The following is a 26,704-nucleotide window of genomic DNA, read 5'->3' as shown; positions in this document are numbered from 1 at the left end:
AGGCCGATTGTTACACTTGGATGGGAGACCGCCTGGGAATACCAGGTGCTGTAAGCTTTTGCCTTTTCTTCACTATTTATATAATATGCTGGCTTTTACGGAGGCTGATCTTTAAATAGCCCACTTTTTGGAGCAGCCCTCGCTTACGGCCATACCGCGCTGAGAGCGCCCGATCTCGTCTGATCTCGGAAGCTAAGCAGCGTCGGGCCTGCTTAGTACTTGGATGGGAGACCGCCTGGGAATACCAGGTGCTGTAAGCTTTTGCCTTTTCTTCACTATTTATATAATATGCTGGCTTTTAGAAAGACGTGTTTTACCGCTCTATTTATTACAATCATTTAAATGTATTATAGAGTTTTAAGTGTTTTACATGTTTTTTAGGCCATTTTATTACTCTTAACATTTTAAGTGAGTGTGTGTCTTTAAAAAATGGATGGTTGGCCTGCCATGTGACTAGACACATGACAGGAAGCAGGAAGTACAACTGTATAAGAGAGCAGCATGACAAACAAAGGACAGTCACCAAACTGTTGGATTGAGGAGTTGCTAATTTTAGAGCTCACCTTTCCATTCACCACCTGCAAACTTTGGATTACACTTTCTGTGGATTGTATATACACCGGTGGACACTCACATTGGACTTATCAACACACTGGGATTCTTGGACTGTTTTTAGGGTATGGACAAATGAACTGTATTCTTTTAACAGCGTTTACCTCGTTTTATCGTGTTGTTTTAAAGTCTTTTATGTGAACCTTGTAAATAAACCAAATCTATTTAAACCAATCTTCTTTTATGTCTCATTCTTTTAACCACTAGTCATCTCTCACAGTTAAATCTGACCCCATTTTAGTCTTGTAACTCGGCTGATAAGGCCGATTGTTACACTTGGATGGGAGACCGCCTGGGATTACCAGGTGCTGTAAGCTTTTGCCTTTTCTTCACTATTTATATAATATGCTGGCTTTTACGGAGGCTGATCTTTAAATAGCCCACTTTTTGGAGCAGCCCTCGCTTACGGCCATACCGCGCTGAGAGCGCCCGATCTCGTCTGATCTCGGAAGCTAAGCAGCGTCGGGCCTGCTTAGTACTTGGATGGGAGACCGCCTGGGAATACCAGGTGCTGTAAGCTTTTGCCTTTTCTTCACTATTTATATAATATGCTGGCTTTTAGAAAGACGTGTTTTACCGCTCTATTTATTACAATCATTTAAATGTATTATAGAGTTTTAAGTGTTTTACATGTTTTTTAGGCCATTTTATTACTCTTAACATTTTAAGTGAGTGTGTGTCTTTAAAAAATGGATGGTCGGCCTGCCATGTGACTAGACACATGACAGGAAGCAGGAAGTACAACTGTATAAGAGAGCAGCATGACAAACAAAGGACAGTCACCAAACTGTTGGATTGAGGAGTTGCTAATTTTAGAGCTCACCTTTCCATTCACCACCTGCAAACTTTGGATTACACTTTCTGTGGATTGTATATACACCGGTGGACACTCACATTGGACTTATCAACACACTGGGATTCTTGGACTGTTTTTAGGGTATGGACAAATGAACTGTATTCTTTTAACAGCGTTTACCTCGTTTTATCGTGTTGTTTTAAAGTCTTTTATGTGAACCTTGTAAATAAACCAAATCTATTTAAACCAATCTTCTTTTATGTCTCATTCTTTTAACCACTAGTCATCTCTCACAGTTAAATCTGATCCCATTTTAGTCTTGTAACTCGGCTGATAAGGCCGATTGTTACACTTGGATGGGAGACCGCCTGGGAATACCAGGTGCTGTAAGCTTTTGCCTTTTCTTCACTATTTATATAATATGCTGGCTTTTACGGAGGCTGATCTTTAAATAGCCCACTTTTTGGAGCAGCCCTCGCTTACGGCCATACCGCGCTGAGAGCGCCCGATCTCGTCTGATCTCGGAAGCTAAGCAGCGTCGGGCCTGCTTAGTACTTGGATGGGAGACCGCCTGGGAATACCAGGTGCTGTAAGCTTTTGCCTTTTCTTCACTATTTATATAATATGCTGGCTTTTAGAAAGACGTGTTTTACCGCTCTATTTATTACAATCATTTAAATGTATTATAGAGTTTTAAGTGTTTTACATGTTTTTTAGGCCATTTTATTACTCTTAACATTTTAAGTGAGTGTGTGTCTTTAAAAAATGGATGGTCGGCCTGCCATGTGACTAGACACATGACAGGAAGCAGGAAGTACAACTGTATAAGAGAGCAGCATGACAAACAAAGGACAGTCACCAAACTGTTGGATTGAGGAGTTGCTAATTTTAGAGCTCACCTTTCCATTCACCACCTGCAAACTTTGGATTACACTTTCTGTGGATTGTATATACACCGGTGGACACTCACATTGGACTTATCAACACACTGGGATTCTTGGACTGTTTTTAGGGTATGGACAAATGAACTGTATTCTTTTAACAGCGTTTACCTCGTTTTATCGTGTTGTTTTAAAGTCTTTTATGTGAACCTTGTAAATAAACCAAATCTATTTAAACCAATCTTCTTTTATGTCTCATTCTTTTAACCACTAGTCATCTCTCACAGTTAAATCTGATCCCATTTTAGTCTTGTAACTCGGCTGATAAGGCCGATTGTTACACTTGGATGGGAGACCGCCTGGGAATACCAGGTGCTGTAAGCTTTTGCCTTTTCTTCACTATTTATATAATATGCTGGCTTTTACGGAGGCTGATCTTTAAATAGCCCACTTTTTGGAGCAGCCCTCGCTTACGGCCATACCGCGCTGAGAGCGCCCGATCTCGTCTGATCTCGGAAGCTAAGCAGCGTCGGGCCTGCTTAGTACTTGGATGGGAGACCGCCTGGGAATACCAGGTGCTGTAAGCTTTTGCCTTTTCTTCACTATTTATATAATATGCTGGCTTTTACGGAGGCTGATCTTTAAATAGCCCACTTTTTGGAGCAGCCCTCGCTTACGGCCATACCACCCTGGGGGCGCTAGTGAGTTGCTGGTAAAACAGGAAGTGTTCGGCTGCAGTGGGTGAGAAAGGCTCACTCTGTTTTGTTTTTTATTTGTTTGGTTTGTGGACAGTTGTTTTTTCTTATTTTTGATTTGTTTTTTTGTTAGTGGCTAAGCTTCCCAGCAGCATTGTGCTGTCTGGGAAGTTTTTGTAGTGATTATGGCTTCAAGAACGGACAGATTACAAGGTGAAGACGTGTATATGCCTGGAGAAAGACGAGACGAAACAGAAAATGGGCGGGAAATAAGACAACGAGATGGACAGAAACGAACGGATTACAAAAAGAAGTACTCCAAAGAGGCAACAGTGATTGTGGATATGGTGGAGTTGAGAGATGCAAGAGCGGAGGATATTATAAAAGCAGTGAATGAAAGAATTGGAGGAGGTAAGATACTGGCAGTAAGACCTAGGCAAACAAAGGAATATGAAATAACACTGAGGAGTAAAGAGGATTGCAAAGACTTGGATGATGAATTAAAGATAAAAGGAAAAATGTGCAAAATAAGACATTTGCAGGATAGAGAATATGTGGTTTCCTTCATACATTTGCCGGCCTACATTGAAGATTCAGAGATTCTTGATAAATTAAAAGATTGGGGAGTAACACCAGCATCTGATATTAGAAGGAGGATGTATCCGGGCACAGAAATTGCAGACGGTACGAGGTACCTAAGGGTTAAATTCCCGAAGGAAGTGGTGTCGCTCCCATATAGCACAAAATTTAACACGGAGGAAGGAACACAATATTGCCGGATTTTACACGATCGGCAGGTGAAAACCTGTCGGTTGTGTATGAGTCCAGGGCATATGTTCAAAGACTGTCCGGAATTCAAGTGTTTTCAGTGCGAGGAGCAAGGACACTTCGCAAGAGATTGTGAGGCAATAAAGTGCCCGGATTGCAGAAGAGTGCTGGTAAGATGCGAGTGTTGGATGGAGGGGGAGAACGTATTACATAATGAAGAAATTTTCAATGAAGGAAGGCAAATGTTGAAAGAAACAGAAATTGAGGAAGTGGAAAATGAGGAAGAGGCTGGGACAGAAAAGGAAACAAATAAAGAAGCCAACGTAGAAAATCAAGAGGTAATTGAGAACTCTCAGGAAGGGGAAATGGAAAATATATGGACACCTTTGGAAATAACACAGAGAACTTTCGAGACAATGGAGAATAAAGAACCAAAAAGCAAGGAAGAGCAAACAAAAGGTGACTTGGAGCAAATTAAAGAAAGAGAAAACCAAGAGGAGTTGGGGACCTTTCAGAAAGGAGAGAGGGAAGAGATATGGACACCGCTGGAATTAACACAGAGAACTTTAGAGGCAATGGAGATTCAAGAACTAAAAAGCAAGGAAGAGCAAACAATAGGTGCATGGGAGGAAAATAAAGAACTGGAAAAGACAGACAGATGGAGGGACGGAAAAGAAGTAGTAAGAAGAAGGACTATTAAGGTAAAACCCAATATTGAAGGTGCAAAGAGAAAGAGAAGAAAAGAACAGAATAAGGATGCAGAAAATTCTAAATGGGTCAATAGTTTTCAGGTGTTAATGGAGGAGGAGGAGGAGGAAGAAGATTAGCCCCCCCCTTTTTTTTGAATATATTATTAATTCTTTTACACATTAATTATCTACTCAATTTTTTTTTCACCTTTTTTCAATGTTTTTAAAACTGATATCATGGAATGCTAGAGGTTTGATGAATATGGAAAAATTTGAGATGATGTGTGTATTATGTAAAGGAATTGATGTGATTGTGTTGCAAGAAACAAATTGGAAAAATGAAAGTATGAAAAGGTTCCAAACAAAATGGGATGGGAATATGTATTTTAATAATGGAGAAGAAAATGTGGGAAGTGGTGTAGCTATTTTAACCAGTAGAAGAATAGGAGGAAAAGAACAAGTGATATATGATGATAAAATGGGGAAAAGCTTAGCAGTGAAAATAGAAAAAGGAGAAGAGAATTTAATTATTTATAACATTCACGCCCCAAATGAAGAGAAAGAAAAGAAAAGGTTTTTTAGTAAAATATCTGACAATGTAAGAATATGGGAAAAGGGTATTTTGATTGGAGATTTTAATACTGTTTTTACGGAATTAGACTTGGCAAGTAACATGGTTTTTAGAATAGATAAAGGTAGAGAAGAATTGAAAAAGATGATGGAGGATTGCCAATTGATTGATGTTTGGAGGGAAAGAAACAGAACAAGAAGAACTTTTTCTAGAAGACAGATGGTTTTAAAAGAGCTAAAACAAAGTAGAATAGATTATGTTCTATGTATGAAGGAAATGGAAGGGATGATAAAGGATGTATTTTATGAAGTTGTAGGGTTGAGTGATCATTCTTTATTGCATTTGACAATAGATTTTACAAAAGTGGAAAGAGGAAGAGGGGTATGGATTTTAAATGCGGAGGTTTTAAAGAGTGATGATTTTAAGGACAGAATTAAAAAGGTGGTAGAAGGAAATCTAAAAAATGATATGTATAAGGAAGATAAAGTAATTTGGTGGGATAATGTTAAGTGGGAGATAAAGAAAAGCTCAATGGAGTATAGTCAATTTTTTCAAAAAATCAAAAGACAAAAAGAACAACTGTTAAGGAAGAAGCTAGAAAATGAGCTAAGAAAAGAGGCGGAGAAGATGGGGAAAGGGAATATTGAGGAAATAGTAATGTTACAAGATAAGCTAAAATTAATGGAAGAAGAAAAGTGTAAAGGTGCAATAGTAAGAAGTAAAGCAAAGTATGCCGTAGAGGGAGAAAGATGTACACAATTTTTCTTTAATCTGGAAAGAAACAGACAAAAAGCAGATCTAATAAAAGAGGTTTTAAACAAAGATGGCAATTTAGAGACGGAAACGGAAGGAATTTTAAAAACAGTTAGGCAATTTTATATGGACTTGTTTAAAAAACAAGGAATAAAAAGAGAAGATGAAGAATTTTTAATAAAACAAATCCAAACAAAGGTAAATAAAGAAGACAAGAAATTCTGTGATGAGGATATTAAAGCAGAAGAAATAGAGATTGCAATCCAACAATTATCGACAAGGAAAAGTCCAGGGGTAGACGGTCTAACAAATGAATTCTATAAGGAATTTAAAGAGCTATTAGTACCGATTTTAAAAGAGGTTTATGAAGAAATTTTTAAGAAAGGGATATTGAGTGAAACAATGAAAATAGGAATGATAAAAATTATATACAAAAGAAGAGGTGATTCAAAAGATCTCAAGAATTTTAGACCAATAACAATGCTGAATACAGATTTTAAAATTTTAGCAAAGGTTTTAGCCAATAGATTAAAAAGTATTTTACCCAAGATTATTAAAACAACACAAGCATATGGGGTGCAAGGAAAAGACATAGCAGATGTGGTTAAAAGTATAAGAGACACAATATATTATATGAAAGAGAAAGATAAAGGGGGGTTTTTAATTAGCTTAGATCTGGAGAAGGCGTTTGACAGAGTAGAACATGAGTTTTTATTGGAGGTTCTTAAAGGTTTCGGGTTTGGGGAAAAATTTAGAAAATGGATACGAATTTTTTATAAGGATGTTTTAACTTGTATAAAATGTAATGGTTTTTTAACTGAATGTTTTCAGCCAACAAGGTCGATAAGACAAGGATGTCCATTGTCTGCCTTATTATACACGCTGGTAGCTGAACCTTTAGGTTTGGCTATAAAGGCAGACAGAAACATAAAAGCAATACAAATTGAGAAAAATGAAAAAAGAGAACCGGTGTATCAATACGCGGACGATACTACTTTGTTGGTTGAAGATATTCAGAGTATTAAAGAGGCAATGGGGATCTTAGAGCGCTATTGTAATGGTTCAGGAGCAAAAGTGAACGTGGGGAAAAGTGTGTGTATGAGGATTGGAAATGTACAAGAAATATCACAACACATACCATTCAAAGAAGAAAAGGAGATGATTAAAATTTTAGGAATTTGGGTAGGGATGGATTTTAATAAGACAGATAATTTGAATTGGGAGGGAGTTTTAATTGGAATTGAGAAAAGATTAAGATTTTGGCAGACCAGAAATTTGACTTTGAAGGGGAAAGTTTTAATTATTAATGCTTTATTGCTTTCTAAAGTTTGGTATGTGTTGGCAGTAACCCCATTGCCTCAAGGGTATTATAAGAAAATCAAAGAAGGGGTTTTAAAGTTTTTATGGGGAAAGGGGAGAGCCAAGATTGCATATCAAACATTGATTGGAGATATTAAGGAAGGAGGTTTGGGGCTTTTAGACACTTTTTTAAGAATGAAATCTTTAAGAATTAAAAATGTTCAACATTTTTTGGAAACAAGGAAGGAAGTAATTTGGAAATGTGTGATGGAATACTTTCTGGAAAAATGTGGTCTTTTTAAAATGGGGTGTAATGTTTTATGGATGAAGGTTAAAAATTGGATGACAGCAGGAATACCAAGGTTTTATATGGAGGTTTTAGAGACATGGGGTGAATTTTTAGAAAATGTACAGATTTTACCAAAAGGAAGAGCTCAGATTTTAGAACAGCCTCTTTTCTTAAACCCAAATATTGTAAATGAGGGGAATGTAGTATACTATAAGGAATGGTGGGATGGAGGCATAAGACAGGTAAAAGATGTATTATATGAAGTGATAAAAGGATATTTACCATTACAAGTTATTGTGGATGCTGTGGCGGATGATTTTAAAAGAGTGTATAAAACAAGATTACAGAAACAATATGAAGAGTTGAAAAAAGCAATACCAAAGGAATGGATTGAAAAAATTGACAATAATGAGACAGGTGATGAGAATGAATTGCCGGAGGTATATCTTAAAAAGACTGCTGGGGAAAAAATCAAATTGAAAGAATGTACAGTGAAAAATTTGTATGTGGTTTTTAGGTCAAGGGCTTTTACGAAACCAGTAGCACTCAGCTACTGGAAAGAAAGGTATGATGATTTGAATGAAAAGGAAATATGGGGAAATGTAAGATTAAAGTATATTGAACCAGTTTTAGAAAATTTTAACTACTTATTGAGACACAATTGTATTTTAACTGAAATGAGACTGTGTAAAATAGGACTTGAACAAGATGATATATGTAAAGTATGCAGAAAAGAAGGGGAAGGTTTACGGCATTTGTTTTTCTATTGTGAAAAATTGGAAGATTTTATGAGAAAGTTAAAAAAAATCGCAAAACTGCTTTTGGGAAAGAAATATGTGGAGGAACAAAAGAAATGGGAAAAAATGTTTCTATTTGGTATGGAAGATTGTAAAATGTATGTTTTTAATATATGTGTAACAGTGGCAAAATATGTAATTTGGTTAAGGAGGAACATGGCAAAATATGATGGAAAAAAGGTGGATGTATGGATTATGTTTAAAAACAGGATGGATATTGTTGTAAACTTGATACAGAACTATCTTTTATCACATGAGAAGGAGGAGGTTTTTATTGAAATATTGGTGAAGGGAAACCCTATGATTGAATTCAAAGACCATACAATAAAGTGGTTATGGGGAAATATGTAAAATATGTTAAACACAAATGTTGTAACACCTAAGGAAAACTTGTGAATCTCTGAAATGTAACAAAATTTTAATTTTTTAAATAAAGGAGGAAAAAAAAAAAAAAAAAGAGCGCCCGATCTCGTCTGATCTCGGAAGCTAAGCAGCGTCGGGCCTGCTTAGTACTTGGATGGGAGACCGCCTGGGAATACCAGGTGCTGTAAGCTTTTGCCTTTTCTTCACTATTTATATAATATGCTGGCTTTTAGAAAGACGTGTTTTACCGCTCTATTTATTACAATCATTTAAATGTATTATAGAGTTTTAAGTGTTTTACATGTTTTTTAGGCCATTTTATTACTCTTAACATTTTAAGTGAGTGTGTGTCTTTAAAAAATGGATGGTTGGCCTGCCATGTGACTAGACACATGACAGGAAGCAGGAAGTACAACTGTATAAGAGAGCAGCATGACAAACAAAGGACAGTCACCAAACTGTTGGATTGAGGAGTTGCTAATTTTAGAGCTCACCTTTCCATTCACCACCTGCAAACTTTGGATTACACTTTCTGTGGATTGTATATACACCGGTGGACACTCACATTGGACTTATCAACACACTGGGATTCTTGGACTGTTTTTAGGGTATGGACAAATGAACTGTATTCTTTTAACAGCGTTTACCTCGTTTTATCGTGTTGTTTTAAAGTCTTTTATGTGAACCTTGTAAATAAACCAAATCTATTTAAACCAATCTTCTTTTATGTCTCATTCTTTTAACCACTAGTCATCTCTCACAGTTAAATCTGACCCCATTTTAGTCTTGTAACTCGGCTGATAAGGCCGATTGTTACACTTGGATGGGAGACCGCCTGGCAATACCAGGTGCTGTAAGCTTTTGCCTTTTCTTCACTATTTATATAATATGCTGGCTTTTACGGAGGCTGATCTTTAAATGGCCCACTTTTTGGAGCAGCCCTCGCTTACGGCCATACCGCGCTGAGAGCGCCCGATCTCGTCTGATCTCGGAAGCTAAGCAGCGTCGGGCCTGCTTAGTACTTGGATGGGAGACCGCCTGGGAATACCAGGTGCTGTAAGCTTTTGCCTTTTCTTCACTATTTATATAATATGCTGGCTTTTACGGAGGCTGATCTTTAAATGGCCCACTTTTTGGAGCAGCCCTCGCTTACGGCCATACCGCGCTGAGAGCGCCCGATCTCGTCTGATCTCGGAAGCTAAGCAGCGTCGGGCCTGCTTAGTACTTGGATGGGAGACCGCCTGGGAATACCAGGTGCTGTAAGCTTTTGCCTTTTCTTCACTATTTATATAATATGCTGGCTTTTAGAAAGACGTGTTTTACCGCTCTATTTATTACAATCATTTAAATGTATTATAGAGTTTTAAGTGTTTTACATGTTTTTTAGGCCATTTTATTACTCTTAACATTTTAAGTGAGTGTGTGTCTTTAAAAAATGGATGGTTGGCCTGCCATGTGACTAGACACATGACAGGAAGCAGGAAGTACAACTGTATAAGAGAGCAGCATGACAAACAAAGGACAGTCACCAAACTGTTGGATTGAGGAGTTGCTAATTTTAGAGCTCACCTTTCCATTCACCACCTGCAAACTTTGGATTACACTTTCTGTGGATTGTATATACACCGGTGGACACTCACGTTGGACTTATCAACACACTGGGATTCTTGGACTGTTTTTAGGGTATGGACAAATGAACTGTATTCTTTTAACAGCGTTTACCTCGTTTTATCGTGTTGTTTTAAAGTCTTTTATGTGAACCTTGTAAATAAACCAAATCTATTTAAACCAATCTTCTTTTATGTCTCATTCTTTTAACCACTAGTCATCTCTCACAGTTAAATCTGACCCCATTTTAGTCTTGTAACTCGGCTGATAAGGCCGATTGTTACACTTGGATGGGAGACCGCCTGGCAATACCAGGTGCTGTAAGCTTTTGCCTTTTCTTCACTATTTATATAATATGCTGGCTTTTACGGAGGCTGATCTTTAAATGGCCCACTTTTTGGAGCAGCCCTCGCTTACGGCCATACCGCGCTGAGAGCGCCCGATCTCGTCTGATCTCGGAAGCTAAGCACCGTCGGGCCTGCTTAGTACTTGGATGGGAGACCGCCTGGGAATACCAGGTGCTGTAAGCTTTTGCCTTTTCTTCACTATTTATATAATATGCTGGCTTTTAGAAAGACGTGTTTTACCGCTCTATTTATTACAATCATTTAAATGTATTATAGAGTTTTAAGTGTTTTACATGTTTTTTAGGCCATTTTATTACTCTTAACATTTTAAGTGAGTGTGTGTCTTTAAAAAATGGATGGTTGGCCTGCCATGTGACTAGACACATGACAGGAAGCAGGAAGTACAACTGTATAAGAGAGCAGCATGACAAACAAAGGACAGTCACCAAACTGTTGGACTGAGGAGTTGCTAATTTTAGAGCTCACCTTTCCATTCACCACCTGCAAACTTTGGATTACACTTTCTGTGGATTGTATATACACCGGTGGACACTCACATTGGACTTATCAACACACTGGGATTCTTGGACTGTTTTTAGGGTATGGACAAATGAACTGTATTCTTTTAACAGCGTTTACCTCGTTTTATCGTGTTGTTTTAAAGTCTTTTATGTGAACCTTGTAAATAAACCAAATCTATTTAAACCAATCTTCTTTTATGTCTCATTCTTTTAACCACTAGTCATCTCTCACATTTAAATCTGACCCCATTTTAGTCTTGTAACTCGGCTGATAAGGCCGATTGTTACACTTGGATGGGAGACCGCCTGGGAATACCAGGTGCTATGAGCTTTTGCCTTTTCTTCACTATTTATATAATATGCTGGCTTTTACGGAGGCTGATCTTTAAATAGCCCACTTTTTGGAGCAGCCCTCGCTTACGGCCATACCGCGCTGAGAGCGCCCGATCTCGTCTGATCTCGGAAGCTAAGCAGCGTCGGGCCTGCTTAGTACTTGGATGGGAGACCGCCTGGCAATACCAGGTGCTGTAAGCTTTTGCCTTTTCTTCACTATTTATATAATATGCTGGCTTTTACGGAGGCTGATCTTTAAATGGCCCACTTTTTGGAACAGCCCTCGCTTACGGCCATACCGCGCTGAGAGCGCCCGATCTCGTCTGATCTCGGAAGCTAAGCAGCGTCGGGCCTGCCTAGTACTTGGATGGGAGACCGCCTGGGAATACCAGGTGCTGTAAGCTTTTGCCTTTTCTTCACTATTTATATAATATGCTGGCTTTTAGAAAGACGTGTTTTACCGCTCTATTTATTACAATCATTTAAATGTATTATAGAGTTTTAAGTGTTTTACATGTTTTTTAGGCCATTTTATTACTCTTAACATTTTAAGTGAGTGTGTGTCTTTAAAAAATGGATGGTTGGCCTGCCATGTGACTAGACACATGACAGGAAGCAGGAAGTACAACTGTATAAGAGAGCAGCATGACAAACAAAGGACAGTCACCAAACTGTTGGATTGAGGAGTTGCTAATTTTAGAGCTCACCTTTCCATTCACCACCTGCAAACTTTGGATTACACTTTCTGTGGATTGTATATACACCGGTGGACACTCACATTGGACTTATCAACACACTGGGATTCTTGGACTGTTTTTAGGGTATGGACAAATGAACTGTATTCTTTTAACAGCGTTTACCTCGTTTTATCGTGTTGTTTTAAAGTCTTTTATGTGAACCTTGTAAATAAACCAAATCTATTTAAACCAATCTTCTTTTATGTCTCATTCTTTTAACCACTAGTCATCTCTCACAGTTAAATCTGACCCCATTTTAGTCTTGTAACTCGGCTGATAAGGCCGATTGTTACACTTGGATGGGAGACCGCCTGGCAATACCAGGTGCTGTAAGCTTTTGCCTTTTCTTCACTATTTATATAATATGCTGGCTTTTACGGAGGCTGATCTTTAAATGGCCCACTTTTTGGAGCAGCCCTCGCTTACGGCCATACCACCCTGGGGGCGCTAGTGAGTTGCTGGTAAAACAGGAAGTGTTCGGCTGCAGTGGGTGAGAAAGGCTCACTCTGTTTTGTTTTTTATTTGTTTGGTTTGTGGACAGTTGTTTTTTCTTATTTTTGATTTGTTTTTTTGTTAGTGGCTAAGCTTCCCAGCAGCATTGTGCTGTCTGGGAAGTTTTTGTAGTGATTATGGCTTCAAGAACGGACAGATTACAAGGTGAAGACGTGTATATGCCTGGAGAAAGACGAGACGAAACAGAAAATGGGCGGGAAATAAGACAACGAGATGGACAGAAACGAACGGATTACAAAAAGAAGTACTCCAAAGAGGCAACAGTGATTGTGGATATGGTGGAGTTGAGAGATGCAAGAGCGGAGGATATTATAAAAGCAGTGAATGAAAGAATTGGAGGAGGTAAGATACTGGCAGTAAGACCTAGGCAAACAAAGGAATATGAAATAACACTGAGGAGTAAAGAGGATTGCAAAGACTTGGATGATGAATTAAAGATAAAAGGAAAAATGTGCAAAATAAGACATTTGCAGGATAGAGAATATGTGGTTTCCTTCATACATTTGCCGGCCTACATTGAAGATTCAGAGATTCTTGATAAATTAAAAGATTGGGGAGTAACACCAGCATCTGATATTAGAAGGAGGATGTATCCGGGCACAGAAATTGCAGACGGTACGAGGTACCTAAGGGTTAAATTCCCGAAGGAAGTGGTGTCGCTCCCATATAGCACAAAATTTAACACGGAGGAAGGAACACAATATTGCCGGATTTTACACGATCGGCAGGTGAAAACCTGTCGGTTGTGTATGAGTCCAGGGCATATGTTCAAAGACTGTCCGGAATTCAAGTGTTTTCAGTGCGAGGAGCAAGGACACTTCGCAAGAGATTGTGAGGCAATAAAGTGCCCGGATTGCAGAAGAGTGCTGGTAAGATGCGAGTGTTGGATGGAGGGGGAGAACGTATTACATAATGAAGAAATTTTCAATGAAGGAAGGCAAATGTTGAAAGAAACAGAAATTGAGGAAGTGGAAAATGAGGAAGAGGCTGGGACAGAAAAGGAAACAAATAAAGAAGCCAACGTAGAAAATCAAGAGGTAATTGAGAACTCTCAGGAAGGGGAAATGGAAAATATATGGACACCTTTGGAAATAACACAGAGAACTTTCGAGACAATGGAGAATAAAGAACCAAAAAGCAAGGAAGAGCAAACAAAAGGTGACTTGGAGCAAATTAAAGAAAGAGAAAACCAAGAGGAGTTGGGGACCTTTCAGAAAGGAGAGAGGGAAGAGATATGGACACCGCTGGAATTAACACAGAGAACTTTAGAGGCAATGGAGATTCAAGAACTAAAAAGCAAGGAAGAGCAAACAATAGGTGCATGGGAGGAAAATAAAGAACTGGAAAAGACAGACAGATGGAGGGACGGAAAAGAAGTAGTAAGAAGAAGGACTATTAAGGTAAAACCCAATATTGAAGGTGCAAAGAGAAAGAGAAGAAAAGAACAGAATAAGGATGCAGAAAATTCTAAATGGGTCAATAGTTTTCAGGTGTTAATGGAGGAGGAGGAGGAGGAAGAAGATTAGCCCCCCCCTTTTTTTTGAATATATTATTAATTCTTTTACACATTAATTATCTACTCAATTTTTTTTTCACCTTTTTTCAATGTTTTTAAAACTGATATCATGGAATGCTAGAGGTTTGATGAATATGGAAAAATTTGAGATGATGTGTGTATTATGTAAAGGAATTGATGTGATTGTGTTGCAAGAAACAAATTGGAAAAATGAAAGTATGAAAAGGTTCCAAACAAAATGGGATGGGAATATGTATTTTAATAATGGAGAAGAAAATGTGGGAAGTGGTGTAGCTATTTTAACCAGTAGAAGAATAGGAGGAAAAGAACAAGTGATATATGATGATAAAATGGGGAAAAGCTTAGCAGTGAAAATAGAAAAAGGAGAAGAGAATTTAATTATTTATAACATTCACGCCCCAAATGAAGAGAAAGAAAAGAAAAGGTTTTTTAGTAAAATATCTGACAATGTAAGAATATGGGAAAAGGGTATTTTGATTGGAGATTTTAATACTGTTTTTACGGAATTAGACTTGGCAAGTAACATGGTTTTTAGAATAGATAAAGGTAGAGAAGAATTGAAAAAGATGATGGAGGATTGCCAATTGATTGATGTTTGGAGGGAAAGAAACAGAACAAGAAGAACTTTTTCTAGAAGACAGATGGTTTTAAAAGAGCTAAAACAAAGTAGAATAGATTATGTTCTATGTATGAAGGAAATGGAAGGGATGATAAAGGATGTATTTTATGAAGTTGTAGGGTTGAGTGATCATTCTTTATTGCATTTGACAATAGATTTTACAAAAGTGGAAAGAGGAAGAGGGGTATGGATTTTAAATGCGGAGGTTTTAAAGAGTGATGATTTTAAGGACAGAATTAAAAAGGTGGTAGAAGGAAATCTAAAAAATGATATGTATAAGGAAGATAAAGTAATTTGGTGGGATAATGTTAAGTGGGAGATAAAGAAAAGCTCAATGGAGTATAGTCAATTTTTTCAAAAAATCAAAAGACAAAAAGAACAACTGTTAAGGAAGAAGCTAGAAAATGAGCTAAGAAAAGAGGCGGAGAAGATGGGGAAAGGGAATATTGAGGAAATAGTAATGTTACAAGATAAGCTAAAATTAATGGAAGAAGAAAAGTGTAAAGGTGCAATAGTAAGAAGTAAAGCAAAGTATGCCGTAGAGGGAGAAAGATGTACACAATTTTTCTTTAATCTGGAAAGAAACAGACAAAAAGCAGATCTAATAAAATAGGTTTTAAACAAAGATGGCAATTTAGAGACGGAAACGGAAGGAATTTTAAAAACAGTTAGGCAATTTTATATGGACTTGTTTAAAAAACAAGGAATAAAAAGAGAAGATGAAGAATTTTTAATAAAACAAATCCAAACAAAGGTAAATAAAGAAGACAAGAAATTCTGTGATGAGGATATTAAAGCAGAAGAAATAGAGATTGCAATCCAACAATTATCGACAAGGAAAAGTCCAGGGGTAGACGGTCTAACAAATGAATTCTATAAGGAATTTAAAGAGCTATTAGTACCGATTTTAAAAGAGGTTTATGAAGAAATTTTTAAGAAAGGGATATTGAGTGAAACAATGAAAATAGGAATGATAAAAATTATATACAAAAGAAGAGGTGATTCAAAAGATCTCAAGAATTTTAGACCAATAACAATGCTGAATACAGATTTTAAAATTTTAGCAAAGGTTTTAGCCAATAGATTAAAAAGTATTTTACCCAAGATTATTAAAACAACACAAGCATATGGGGTGCAAGGAAAAGACATAGCAGATGTGGTTAAAAGTATAAGAGACACAATATATTATATGAAAGAGAAAGATAAAGGGGGGTTTTTAATTAGCTTAGATCTGGAGAAGGCGTTTGACAGAGTAGAACATGAGTTTTTATTGGAGGTTCTTAAAGGTTTCGGGTTTGGGGAAAAATTTAGAAAATGGATACGAATTTTTTATAAGGATGTTTTAACTTGTATAAAATGTAATGGTTTTTTAACTGAATGTTTTCAGCCAACAAGGTCGATAAGACAAGGATGTCCATTGTCTGCCTTATTATACACGCTGGTAGCTGAACCTTTAGGTTTGGCTATAAAGGCAGACAGAAACATAAAAGCAATACAAATTGAGAAAAATGAAAAAAGAGAACCGGTGTATCAATACGCGGACGATACTACTTTGTTGGTTGAAGATATTCAGAGTATTAAAGAGGCAATGGGGATCTTAGAGCGCTATTGTAATGGTTCAGGAGCAAAAGTGAACGTGGGGAAAAGTGTGTGTATGAGGATTGGAAATGTACAAGAAATATCACAACACATACCATTCAAAGAAGAAAAGGAGATGATTAAAATTTTAGGAATTTGGGTAGGGATGGATTTTAATAAGACAGATAATTTGAATTGGGAGGGAGTTTTAATTGGAATTGAGAAAAGATTAAGATTTTGGCAGACCAGAAATTTGACTTTGAAGGGGAAAGTTTTAATTATTAATGCTTTATTGCTTTCTAAAGTTTGGTATGTGTTGGCAGTAACCCCATTGCCTCAAGGGTATTATAAGAAAATCAAAGAAGGGGTTTTAAAGTTTTTATGGGGAAAGGGGAGAGCCAAGATTGCATATCAAACATTGATTGGAGATATTAAGGAAGGAGGTTTGGGGCTTTTAGACACTTTTTTAAGAATGAAATCTTTAAGAATTAAAAATGTTCAACATTTTTTGGAAACAAGGAAGGAAGTAATTTGGAAATGTGTGATGGAATACTTTCTGGAAAAATGTGGTCTTTTTAAAATGGGGTGTAATGTTTTATGGATGAAGGTTAAAAATTGGATGACAGCAGGAATACCAAGGTTTTATATGGAGGTTTTAGAGACATGGGGTGAATTTTTAGAAAATGTACAGATTTTACCAAAAGGAAGAGCTCAGATTTTAGAACAGCCTCTTTTCTTAAACCCAAATATTGTAAATGAGGGGAATGTAGTATACTATAAGGAATGGTGGGATGGAGGCATAAGACAGGTAAAAGATGTATTATATGAAGTGATAAAAGGATATTTACCATTACAAGTTATTGTGGATGCTGTGGCGGATGATTTTAAAAGAGTGTATAAAACAAGATTACAGAAACAATATGAAGAGTTGAAAAAAGCAATACCAAAGGAATGGATTGAAAAAATTGACAATAATGAGACAGGTGATGAGAATGAATTGCCGGAGGTATATCTTAAAAAGACTGCTGGGGAAAAAATCAAATTGAAAGAATGTACAGTGAAAAATTTGTATGTGGTTTTTAGGTCAAGGGCTTTTACGAAACCAGTAGCACTCAGCTACTGGAAAGAAAGGTATGATGATTTGAATGAAAAGGAAATATGGGGAAATGTAAGATTAAAGTATATTGAACCAGTTTTAGAAAATTTTAACTACTTATTGAGACACAATTGTATTTTAACTGAAATGAGACTGTGTAAAATAGGACTTGAACAAGATGATATATGTAAAGTATGCAGAAAAGAAGGGGAAGGTTTACGGCATTTGTTTTTCTATTGTGAAAAATTGGAAGATTTTATGAGAAAGTTAAAAAAAATCGCAAAACTGCTTTTGGGAAAGAAATATGTGGAGGAACAAAAGAAATGGGAAAAAATGTTTCTATTTGGTATGGAAGATTGTAAAATGTATGTTTTTAATATATGTGTAACAGTGGCAAAATATGTAATTTGGTTAAGGAGGAACATGGCAAAATATGATGGAAAAAAGGTGGATGTATGGATTATGTTTAAAAACAGGATGGATATTGTTGTAAACTTGATACAGAACTATCTTTTATCACATGAGAAGGAGGAGGTTTTTATTGAAATATTGGTGAAGGGAAACCCTATGATTGAATTCAAAGACCATACAATAAAGTGGTTATGGGGAAATATGTAAAATATGTTAAACACAAATGTTGTAACACCTAAGGAAAACTTGTGAATCTCTGAAATGTAACAAAATTTTAATTTTTTAAATAAAGGAGGAAAAAAAAAAAAAAAAAGAGCGCCCGATCTCGTCTGATCTCGGAAGCTAAGCAGCGTCGGGCCTGCTTAGTACTTGGATGGGAGACCGCCTGGGAATACCAGGTGCTGTAAGCTTTTGCCTTTTCTTCACTATTTATATAATATGCTGGCTTTTAGAAAGACGTGTTTTACCGCTCTATTTATTACAATCATTTAAATGTATTATAGAGTTTTAAGTGTTTTACATGTTTTTTAGGCCATTTTATTACTCTTAACATTTTAAGTGAGTGTGTGTCTTTAAAAAATGGATGGTTGGCCTGCCATGTGACTAGACACATGACAGGAAGCAGGAAGTACAACTGTATAAGAGAGCAGCATGACAAACAAAGGACAGTCACCAAACTGTTGGATTGAGGAGTTGCTAATTTTAGAGCTCACCTTTCCATTCACCACCTGCAAACTTTGGATTACACTTTCTGTGGATTGTATATACACCGGTGGACACTCACATTGGACTTATCAACACACTGGGATTCTTGGACTGTTTTTAGGGTATGGACAAATGAACTGTATTCTTTTAACAGCGTTTACCTCGTTTTATCGTGTTGTTTTAAAGTCTTTTATGTGAACCTTGTAAATAAACCAAATCTATTTAAACCAATCTTCTTTTATGTCTCATTCTTTTAACCACTAGTCATCTCTCACAGTTAAATCTGACCCCATTTTAGTCTTGTAACTCGGCTGATAAGGCCGATTGTTACACTTGGATGGGAGACCGCCTGGCAATACCAGGTGCTGTAAGCTTTTGCCTTTTCTTCACTATTTATATAATATGCTGGCTTTTACGGAGGCTGATCTTTAAATGGCCCACTTTTTGGAGCAGCCCTCGCTTACGGCCATACCGCGCTGAGAGCGCCCGATCTCGTCTGATCTCGGAAGCTAAGCAGCGTCGTGCCTGCTTAGTACTTGGATGGGAGACCGCCTGGGAATACCAGGTGCTGTAAGCTTTTGCCTTTTCTTCACTATTTATATAATATGCTGGCTTTTAGAAAGACGTGTTTTACCGCTCTATTTATTACAATCATTTAAATGTATTATAGAGTTTTAAGTGTTTTACATGTTTTTTAGGCCATTTTATTACTCTTAACATTTTAAGTGAGTGTGTGTCTTTAAAAAATGGATGGTTGGCCTGCCATGTGACTAGACACATGACAGGAAGCAGGAAGTACAACTGTATAAGAGAGCAGCATGACAAACAAAGGACAGTCACCAAACTGTTGGATTGAGGAGTTGCTAATTTTAGAGCTCACCTTTCCATTCACCACCTGCAAACTTTGGATTACACTTTCTGTGGATTGTATATACACCGGTGGACACTCACATTGGACTTATCAACACACTGGGATTCTTGGACTGTTTTTAGGGTATGGACAAATGAACTGTATTCTTTTAACAGCGTTTACCTCGTTTTATCGTGTTGTTTTAAAGTCTTTTATGTGAACCTTGTAAATAAACCAAATCTATTTAAACCAATCTTCTTTTATGTCTCATTCTTTTAACCACTAGTCATCTCTCACATTTAAATCTGACCCCATTTTAGTCTTGTAACACGGCTGATAAGGCCGATTGTTACACTTGGATGGGAGACCGCCTGGGAATACCAGGTGCTATGAGCTTTTGCCTTTTCTTCACTATTTATATAATATGCTGGCTTTTACGGAGGCTGATCTTTAAATAGCCCACTTTTTGGAGCAGCCCTCGCTTACGGCCATACCGCGCTGAGAGCGCCCGATCTCGTCTGATCTCGGAAGCTAAGCAGCGTCGGGCCTGCTTAGTACTTGGATGGGAGACCGCCTGGGAATACCAGGTGCTGTAAGCTTTTGCCTTTTCTTCACTATTTATATAATATGCTGGCTTTTACGGAGGCTGATCTTTAAATGGCCCACTTTTTGGAGCAGCCCTCGCTTACGGCCATACCGCGCTGAGAGCGCCCGATCTCGTCTGATCTCGGAAGCTAAGCAGCGTCGGGCCTGCTTAGTACTTGGATGGGAGACCGCCTGGGAATACCAGGTGCTGTAAGCTTTTGCCTTTTCTTCACTATTTATATAATATGCTGGCTTTTAGAAAGACGTGTTTTACCGCTCTATTTATTACAATCATTTAAATGTATTATAGAGTTTTAAGTGTTTTACATGTTTTTTAGGCCATTTTATTACTCTTAACATTTTAAGTGAGTGTGTGTCTTTAAAAAATGGATGGTTGGCCTGCCATGTGACTAGACACATGACAGGAAGCAGGAAGTACAACTGTATAAGAGAGCAGCATGACAAACAAAGGACAGTCACCAAACTGTTGGATTGAGGAGTTGCTAATTTTAGAGCTCACCTTTCCATTCACCACCTGCAAACTTTGGATTACACTTTCTGTGGATTGTATATACACCGGTGGACACTCACATTGGACTTATCAACACACTGGGATTCTTGGACTGTTTTTAGGGTATGGACAAATGAACTGTATTCTTTTAACAGCGTTTACCTCGTTTTATCGTGTTGTTTTAAAGTCTTTTATGTGAACCTTGTAAATAAACCAAATCTATTTAAACCAATCTTCTTTTATGTCTCATTCTTTTAACCACTAGTCATCTCTCACATTTAAATCTGACCCCATTTTAGTCTTGTAACACGGCTGATAAGGCCGATTGTTACACTTGGATGGGAGACCGCCTGGGAATACCAGGTGCTATGAGCTTTTGCCTTTTCTTCACTATTTATATAATATGCTGGCTTTTACGGAGGCTGATCTTTAAATAGCCCACTTTTTGGAGCAGCCCTCGCTTACGGCCATACCGCGCTGAGAGCGCCCGATCTCGTCTGATCTCGGAAGCTAAGCAGCGTCGGGCCTGCTTAGTACTTGGATGGGAGACCGCCTGGGAATACCAGGTGCTGTAAGCTTTTGCCTTTTCTTCACTATTTATATAATATGCTGGCTTTTACGGAGGCTGATCTTTAAATGGCCCACTTTTTGGAGCAGCCCTCGCTTACGGCCATACCGCGCTGAGAGCGCCCGATCTCGTCTGATCTCGGAAGCTAAGCAGCGTCGGGCCTGCTTAGTACTTGGATGGGAGACCGCCTGGGAATACCAGGTGCTGTAAGCTTTTGCCTTTTCTTCACTATTTATATAATATGCTGGCTTTTAGAAAGACGTGTTTTACCGCTCTATTTATTACAATCATTTAAATGTATTATAGAGTTTTAAGTGTTTTACATGTTTTTTAGGCCATTTTATTACTCTTAACATTTTAAGTGAGTGTGTGTCTTTAAAAAATGGATGGTTGGCCTGCCATGTGACTAGACACATGACAGGAAGCAGGAAGTACAACTGTATAAGAGAGCAGCATGACAAACAAAGGACAGTCACCAAACTGTTGGATTGAGGAGTTGCTAATTTTAGAGCTCACCTTTCCATTCACCACCTGCAAACTTTGGATTACATTTTCTGTGGATTGTATATACACCGGTGGACACTCACATTGGACTTATCAACACACTGGGATTCTTGGACTGTTTTTAGGGTATGGACAAATGAACTGTATTCTTTTAACAGCGTTTACCTCGTTTTATCGTGTTGTTTTAAAGTCTTTTATGTGAACCTTGTAAATAAACTAAATCTATTTAAACCAATCTTCTTTTATGTCTCATTCTTTTAACCACTAGTCATCTCTCACAGTTAAATCTGACCCCATTTTAGTCTTGTAACTCGGCTGATAAGGCCGATTGTTACACTTGGATGGGAGACCGCCTGGGAATACCAGGTGCTGTAAGCTTTTGCCTTTTCTTCACTATTTATATAATATGCTGGCTTTTACGAAGGCTGATCTTTAAATAGCCCACTTTTTGGAGCAGCCCTCGCTTACGGCCATACCGCGCTGAGAGCGCCCGATCTCGTCTGATCTCGGAAGCTAAGCAGCGTCGGGCCTGCTTAGTACTTGGATGGGAGACCGCCTGGGAATACCAGGTGCTGTAAGCTTTTGCCTTTTCTTCACTATTTATATAATATGCTGGCTTTTAGAAAGACGTGTTTTACCGCTCTATTTATTACAATCATTTAAATGTATTATAGAGTTTTAAGTGTTTTACATGTTTTTTAGGCCATTTTATTACTCTTAACATTTTAAGTGAGTGTGTGTCTTTAAAAAATGGATGGTTGGCCTGCCATGTGACTAGACACATGACAGGAAGCAGGAAGTACAACTGTATAAGAGAGCAGCATGACAAACAAAGGACAGTCACCAAACTGTTGGATTGAGGAGTTGCTAATTTTAGAGCTCACCTTTCCATTCACCACCTGCAAACTTTGGATTACACTTTCTGTGGATTGTATATACACCGGTGGACACTCACATTGGACTTATCAACACACTGGGATTCTTGGACTGTTTTTAGGGTATGGACAAATGAACTGTATTCTTTTAACAGCGTTTACCTCGTTTTATCGTGTTGTTTTAAAGTCTTTTATGTGAACCTTGTAAATAAACCAAATCTATTTAAACCAATCTTCTTTTATGTCTCATTCTTTTAACCACTAGTCATCTCTCACAGTTAAATCTGACCCCATTTTAGTCTTGTAACTCGGCTGATAAGGCCGATTGTTACACTTGGATGGGAGACCGCCTGGCAATACCAGGTGCTGTAAGCTTTTGCCTTTTCTTCACTATTTATATAATATGCTGGCTTTTACGGAGGCTGATCTTTAAATGGCCCACTTTTTGGAGCAGCCCTCGCTTACGGCCATACCGCGCTGAGAGCGCCCGATCTCGTCTGATCTCGGAAGCTAAGCAGCGTCGGGCCTGCTTAGTACTTGGATGGGAGACCGCCTGGGAATACCAGGTGCTGTAAGCTTTTGCCTTTTCTTCACTATTTATATAATATGCTGGCTTTTAGAAAGACGTGTTTTACCGCTCTATTTATTACAATCATTTAAATGTATTATAGAGTTTTAAGTGTTTTACATGTTTTTTAGGCCATTTTATTACTCTTAACATTTTAAGTGAGTGTGTGTCTTTAAAAAATGGATGGTTGGCCTGCCATGTGACTAGACACATGACAGGAAGCAGGAAGTACAACTGTATAAGAGAGCAGCATGACAAACAAAGGACAGTCACCAAACTGTTGGATTGAGGAGTTGCTAATTTTAGAGCTCACCTTTCCATTCACCACCTGCAAACTTTGGATTACACTTTCTGTGGATTGTATATACACCGGTGGACACTCACATTGGACTTATCAACACACTGGGATTCTTGGACTGTTTTTAGGGTATGGACAAATGAACTGTATTCTTTTAACAGCGTTTACCTCGTTTTATCGTGTTGTTTTAAAGTCTTTTATGTGAACCTTGTAAATAAACCAAATCTATTTAAACCAATCTTCTTTTATGTCTCATTCTTTTAACCACTAGTCATCTCTCACAGTTAAATCTGACCCCATTTTAGTCTTGTAACTCGGCTGATAAGGCCGATTGTTACACTTGGATGGGAGACCGCCTGGCAATACCAGGTGCTGTAAGCTTTTGCCTTTTCTTCACTATTTATATAATATGCTGGCTTTTACGGAGGCTGATCTTTAAATGGCCCACTTTTTGGAGCAGCCCTCGCTTACGGCCATACCGCGCTGAGAGCGCCCGATCTCGTCTGATCTCGGAAGCTAAGCAGCGTCGGCCCTGCCTAGTACTTGGATGGGAGACCGCCTGGGAATACCAGGTGCTGTAAGCTTTTGCCTTTTCTTCACTATTTATATAATATGCTGGCTTTTAGAAAGACGTGTTTTACCGCTCTATTTATTACAATCATTTAAATGTATTATAGAGTTTTAAGTGTTTTACATGTTTTTTAGGCCATTTTATTACTCTTAACATTTTAAGTGAGTGTGTGTCTTTAAAAAATGGATGGTTGGCCTGCCATGTGACTAGACACATGACAGGAAGCAGGAAGTACAACTGTATAAGAGAGCAGCATGACAAACAAAGGACAGTCACCAAACTGTTGGATTGAGGAGTTGCTAATTTTAGAGCTCACCTTTCCATTCACCACCTGCAAACTTTGGATTACACTTTCTGTGGATTGTATATACACCGGTGGACACTCACATTGGACTTATCAACACACTGGGATTCTTGGACTGTTTTTAGGGTATGGACAAATGAACTGTATTCTTTTAACAGCGTTTACCTCGTTTTATCGTGTTGTTTTAAAGTCTTTTATGTGAACCTTGTAAATAAACCAAATCTATTTAAACCAATCTTCTTTTATGTCTCATTCTTTTAACCACTAGTCATCTCTCACAGTTAAATCTGACCCCATTTTAGTCTTGTAACTCGGCTGATAAGGCCGATTGTTACACTTGGATGGGAGACCGCCTGGCAATACCAGGTGCTGTAAGCTTTTGCCTTTTCTTCACTATTTATATAATATGCTGGCTTTTACGGAGGCTGATCTTTAAATGGCCCACTTTTTGGAGCAGCCCTCGCTTACGGCCATACCGCGCTGAGAGCGCCCGATCTCGTCTGATCTCGGAAGCTAAGCAGCGTCGGGCCTGCTTAGTACTTGGATGGGAGACCGCCTGGGAATACCAGGTGCTGTAAGCTTTTGCCTTTTCTTCACTATTTATATAATATGCTGGCTTTTACGGAGGCTGATCTTTAAATGGCCCACTTTTTGGAGCAGCCCTCGCTTACGGCCATACCGCGCTGAGAGCGCCCGATCTCGTCTGATCTCGGAAGCTAAGCAGCGTCGGGCCTGCTTAGTACTTGGATGGGAGACCGCCTGGGAATACCAGGTGCTGTAAGCTTTTGCCTTTTCTTCACTATTTATATAATATGCTGGCTTTTAGAAAGACGTGTTTTACCGCTCTATTTATTACAATCATTTAAATGTATTATAGAGTTTTAAGTGTTTTACATGTTTTTTAGGCCATTTTATTACTCTTAACATTTTAAGTGAGTGTGTGTCTTTAAAAAATGGATGGTTGGCCTACCATGTGACTAGACACATGACAGGAAGCAGGAAGTACAACTGTATAAGAGAGCAGCATGACAAACAAAGGACAGTCACCAAACTGTTGGATTGAGGAGTTGCTAATTTTAGAGCTCACCTTTCCATTCACCACCTGCAAACTTTGGATTACACTTTCTGTGGATTGTATATACACCGGTGGACACTCACATTGGACTTATCAACACACTGGGATTCTTGGACTGTTTTTAGGGTATGGACAAATGAACTGTATTCTTTTAACAGCGTTTACCTCGTTTTATCGTGTTGTTTTAAAGTCTTTTATGTGAACCTTGTAAATAAACCAAATCTATTTAAACCAATCTTCTTTTATGTCTCATTCTTTTAACCACTAGTCATCTCTCACAGTTAAATCTGACCCCATTTTAGTCTTGTAACTCGGCTGATAAGGCCGATTGTTACACTTGGATGGGAGACCGCCTGGGAATACCAGGTGCTGTAAGCTTTTGCCTTTTCTTCACTATTTATATAATATGCTGGCTTTTACGGAGGCTGATCTTTAAATAGCCCACTGTTTGGAGCAGCCCTCGCTTACGGCCATACCGCGCTGAGAGCGCCCGATCTCGTCTGATCTCGGAAGCTAAGCAGCGTCGGGCCTGCTTAGTACTTGGATGGGAGACCGCCTGGGAATACCAGGTGCTGTAAGCTTTTGCCTTTTCTTCACTATTTATATAATATGCTGGCTTTTACGGAGGCTGATCTTTAAATGGCCCACTTTTTGGAGCAGCCCTCGCTTACGGCCATACCGCGCTGAGAGCGCCCGATCTCGTCTGATCTCGGAAGCTAAGCAGCGTCGGGCCTGCTTAGTACTTGGATGGGAGACCGCCTGGGAATACCAGGTGCTGTAAGCTTTTGCCTTTTCTTCACTATTTATATAATATGCTGGCTTTTAGAAAGACGTGTTTTACCGCTCTATTTATTACAATCATTTAAATGTATTATAGAGTTTCAAGTGTTTTACATGTTTTTTAGGCCATTTTATTACTCTTAACATTTTAAGTGAGTGTGTGTCTTTAAAAAATGGATGGTTGGCCTGCCATGTGACTAGACACATGACAGGAAGCAGGAAGTACAACTGTATAAGAGAGCAGCATGACAAACAAAGGACAGTCACCAAACTGTTGGATTGAGGAGTTGCTAATTTTAGAGCTCACCTTTCCATTCACCACCTGCAAACTTTGGATTACACTTTCTGTGGATTGTTTATACACCGGTGGACACTCACATTGGACTTATCAACACACTGGGATTCTTGGACTGTTTTTAGGGTATGGACAAATGAACTGTATTCTTTTAACAGCGTTTACCTCGTTTTATCGTGTTGTTTTAAAGTCTTTTATGTGAACCTTGTAAATAAACCAAATCTATTTAAACCAATCTTCTTTTATGTCACATTCTTTTAACCACTAGTCATCTCTCACAGTTAAATCTGACCCCATTTTAGTCTTGTAACTCGGCTGATAAGGCCGATTGTTACACTTGGATGGGAGACCGCCTGGGAATACCAGGTGCTGTAAGCTTTTGCCTTTTCTTCACTATTTATA

General features: G+C 38.2%; 21 non-coding genes across 21 annotated transcripts; all 21 read left to right on the top strand.

Moving 5' to 3' along the window:
* The first annotated feature begins 141 nt into the window (after nucleotides 1–141).
* LOC141307828 (5S ribosomal RNA) lies at nucleotides 142–260 on the top strand. Its single transcript, XR_012346759.1, has one exon. It is a non-coding gene; the product is annotated as a 5S ribosomal RNA (ribosomal RNA).
* Nucleotides 261–1,013: 753 nt separating this feature from the next.
* Nucleotides 1,014–1,132, top strand: LOC141307817 (5S ribosomal RNA). Its single transcript, XR_012346748.1, has one exon. It is a non-coding gene; the product is annotated as a 5S ribosomal RNA (ribosomal RNA).
* A 753-nt stretch (nucleotides 1,133–1,885) lies between these two features.
* LOC141307806 (5S ribosomal RNA) lies at nucleotides 1,886–2,004 on the top strand. The gene has a single exon (XR_012346737.1). It is a non-coding gene; the product is annotated as a 5S ribosomal RNA (ribosomal RNA).
* A 753-nt stretch (nucleotides 2,005–2,757) lies between these two features.
* LOC141307795 (5S ribosomal RNA) lies at nucleotides 2,758–2,876 on the top strand. The gene has a single exon (XR_012346726.1). It is a non-coding gene; the product is annotated as a 5S ribosomal RNA (ribosomal RNA).
* A 6,581-nt stretch (nucleotides 2,877–9,457) lies between these two features.
* On the top strand, nucleotides 9,458–9,576 carry LOC141307783 (5S ribosomal RNA). The gene has a single exon (XR_012346715.1). It is a non-coding gene; the product is annotated as a 5S ribosomal RNA (ribosomal RNA).
* An 84-nt stretch (nucleotides 9,577–9,660) lies between these two features.
* Nucleotides 9,661–9,779, top strand: LOC141307772 (5S ribosomal RNA). Its single transcript, XR_012346704.1, has one exon. It is a non-coding gene; the product is annotated as a 5S ribosomal RNA (ribosomal RNA).
* Nucleotides 9,780–10,532: 753 nt separating this feature from the next.
* On the top strand, nucleotides 10,533–10,651 carry LOC141318138 (5S ribosomal RNA). The gene has a single exon (XR_012352471.1). It is a non-coding gene; the product is annotated as a 5S ribosomal RNA (ribosomal RNA).
* Nucleotides 10,652–11,404: 753 nt separating this feature from the next.
* Nucleotides 11,405–11,523, top strand: LOC141318897 (5S ribosomal RNA). The gene has a single exon (XR_012353185.1). It is a non-coding gene; the product is annotated as a 5S ribosomal RNA (ribosomal RNA).
* An 84-nt stretch (nucleotides 11,524–11,607) lies between these two features.
* LOC141313943 (5S ribosomal RNA) lies at nucleotides 11,608–11,726 on the top strand. Its single transcript, XR_012350014.1, has one exon. It is a non-coding gene; the product is annotated as a 5S ribosomal RNA (ribosomal RNA).
* Nucleotides 11,727–18,976: 7,250 nt separating this feature from the next.
* LOC141318791 (5S ribosomal RNA) lies at nucleotides 18,977–19,095 on the top strand. Its single transcript, XR_012353086.1, has one exon. It is a non-coding gene; the product is annotated as a 5S ribosomal RNA (ribosomal RNA).
* A 753-nt stretch (nucleotides 19,096–19,848) lies between these two features.
* Nucleotides 19,849–19,967, top strand: LOC141307761 (5S ribosomal RNA). Its single transcript, XR_012346693.1, has one exon. It is a non-coding gene; the product is annotated as a 5S ribosomal RNA (ribosomal RNA).
* An 84-nt stretch (nucleotides 19,968–20,051) lies between these two features.
* On the top strand, nucleotides 20,052–20,170 carry LOC141307739 (5S ribosomal RNA). The gene has a single exon (XR_012346688.1). It is a non-coding gene; the product is annotated as a 5S ribosomal RNA (ribosomal RNA).
* Nucleotides 20,171–20,923: 753 nt separating this feature from the next.
* Nucleotides 20,924–21,042, top strand: LOC141307728 (5S ribosomal RNA). Its single transcript, XR_012346684.1, has one exon. It is a non-coding gene; the product is annotated as a 5S ribosomal RNA (ribosomal RNA).
* Nucleotides 21,043–21,126: 84 nt separating this feature from the next.
* LOC141307717 (5S ribosomal RNA) lies at nucleotides 21,127–21,245 on the top strand. Its single transcript, XR_012346673.1, has one exon. It is a non-coding gene; the product is annotated as a 5S ribosomal RNA (ribosomal RNA).
* A 753-nt stretch (nucleotides 21,246–21,998) lies between these two features.
* On the top strand, nucleotides 21,999–22,117 carry LOC141307706 (5S ribosomal RNA). The gene has a single exon (XR_012346662.1). It is a non-coding gene; the product is annotated as a 5S ribosomal RNA (ribosomal RNA).
* Nucleotides 22,118–22,870: 753 nt separating this feature from the next.
* Nucleotides 22,871–22,989, top strand: LOC141307695 (5S ribosomal RNA). The gene has a single exon (XR_012346651.1). It is a non-coding gene; the product is annotated as a 5S ribosomal RNA (ribosomal RNA).
* A 753-nt stretch (nucleotides 22,990–23,742) lies between these two features.
* On the top strand, nucleotides 23,743–23,861 carry LOC141318764 (5S ribosomal RNA). The gene has a single exon (XR_012353061.1). It is a non-coding gene; the product is annotated as a 5S ribosomal RNA (ribosomal RNA).
* A 753-nt stretch (nucleotides 23,862–24,614) lies between these two features.
* LOC141307684 (5S ribosomal RNA) lies at nucleotides 24,615–24,733 on the top strand. Its single transcript, XR_012346640.1, has one exon. It is a non-coding gene; the product is annotated as a 5S ribosomal RNA (ribosomal RNA).
* Nucleotides 24,734–24,817: 84 nt separating this feature from the next.
* On the top strand, nucleotides 24,818–24,936 carry LOC141307673 (5S ribosomal RNA). Its single transcript, XR_012346629.1, has one exon. It is a non-coding gene; the product is annotated as a 5S ribosomal RNA (ribosomal RNA).
* Nucleotides 24,937–25,689: 753 nt separating this feature from the next.
* LOC141307662 (5S ribosomal RNA) lies at nucleotides 25,690–25,808 on the top strand. The gene has a single exon (XR_012346618.1). It is a non-coding gene; the product is annotated as a 5S ribosomal RNA (ribosomal RNA).
* Nucleotides 25,809–25,892: 84 nt separating this feature from the next.
* Nucleotides 25,893–26,011, top strand: LOC141307651 (5S ribosomal RNA). The gene has a single exon (XR_012346607.1). It is a non-coding gene; the product is annotated as a 5S ribosomal RNA (ribosomal RNA).
* The last annotated feature ends 693 nt before the right edge of the window (nucleotides 26,012–26,704 follow it).

Source organism: Garra rufa, chromosome 1, assembly GCF_049309525.1.
Source record: "Garra rufa chromosome 1, GarRuf1.0, whole genome shotgun sequence".
NCBI classification, from domain to species: domain Eukaryota; kingdom Metazoa; phylum Chordata; class Actinopteri; order Cypriniformes; family Cyprinidae; genus Garra; species Garra rufa.
This window is presented reverse-complemented; position numbering and strand designations above follow the sequence as displayed.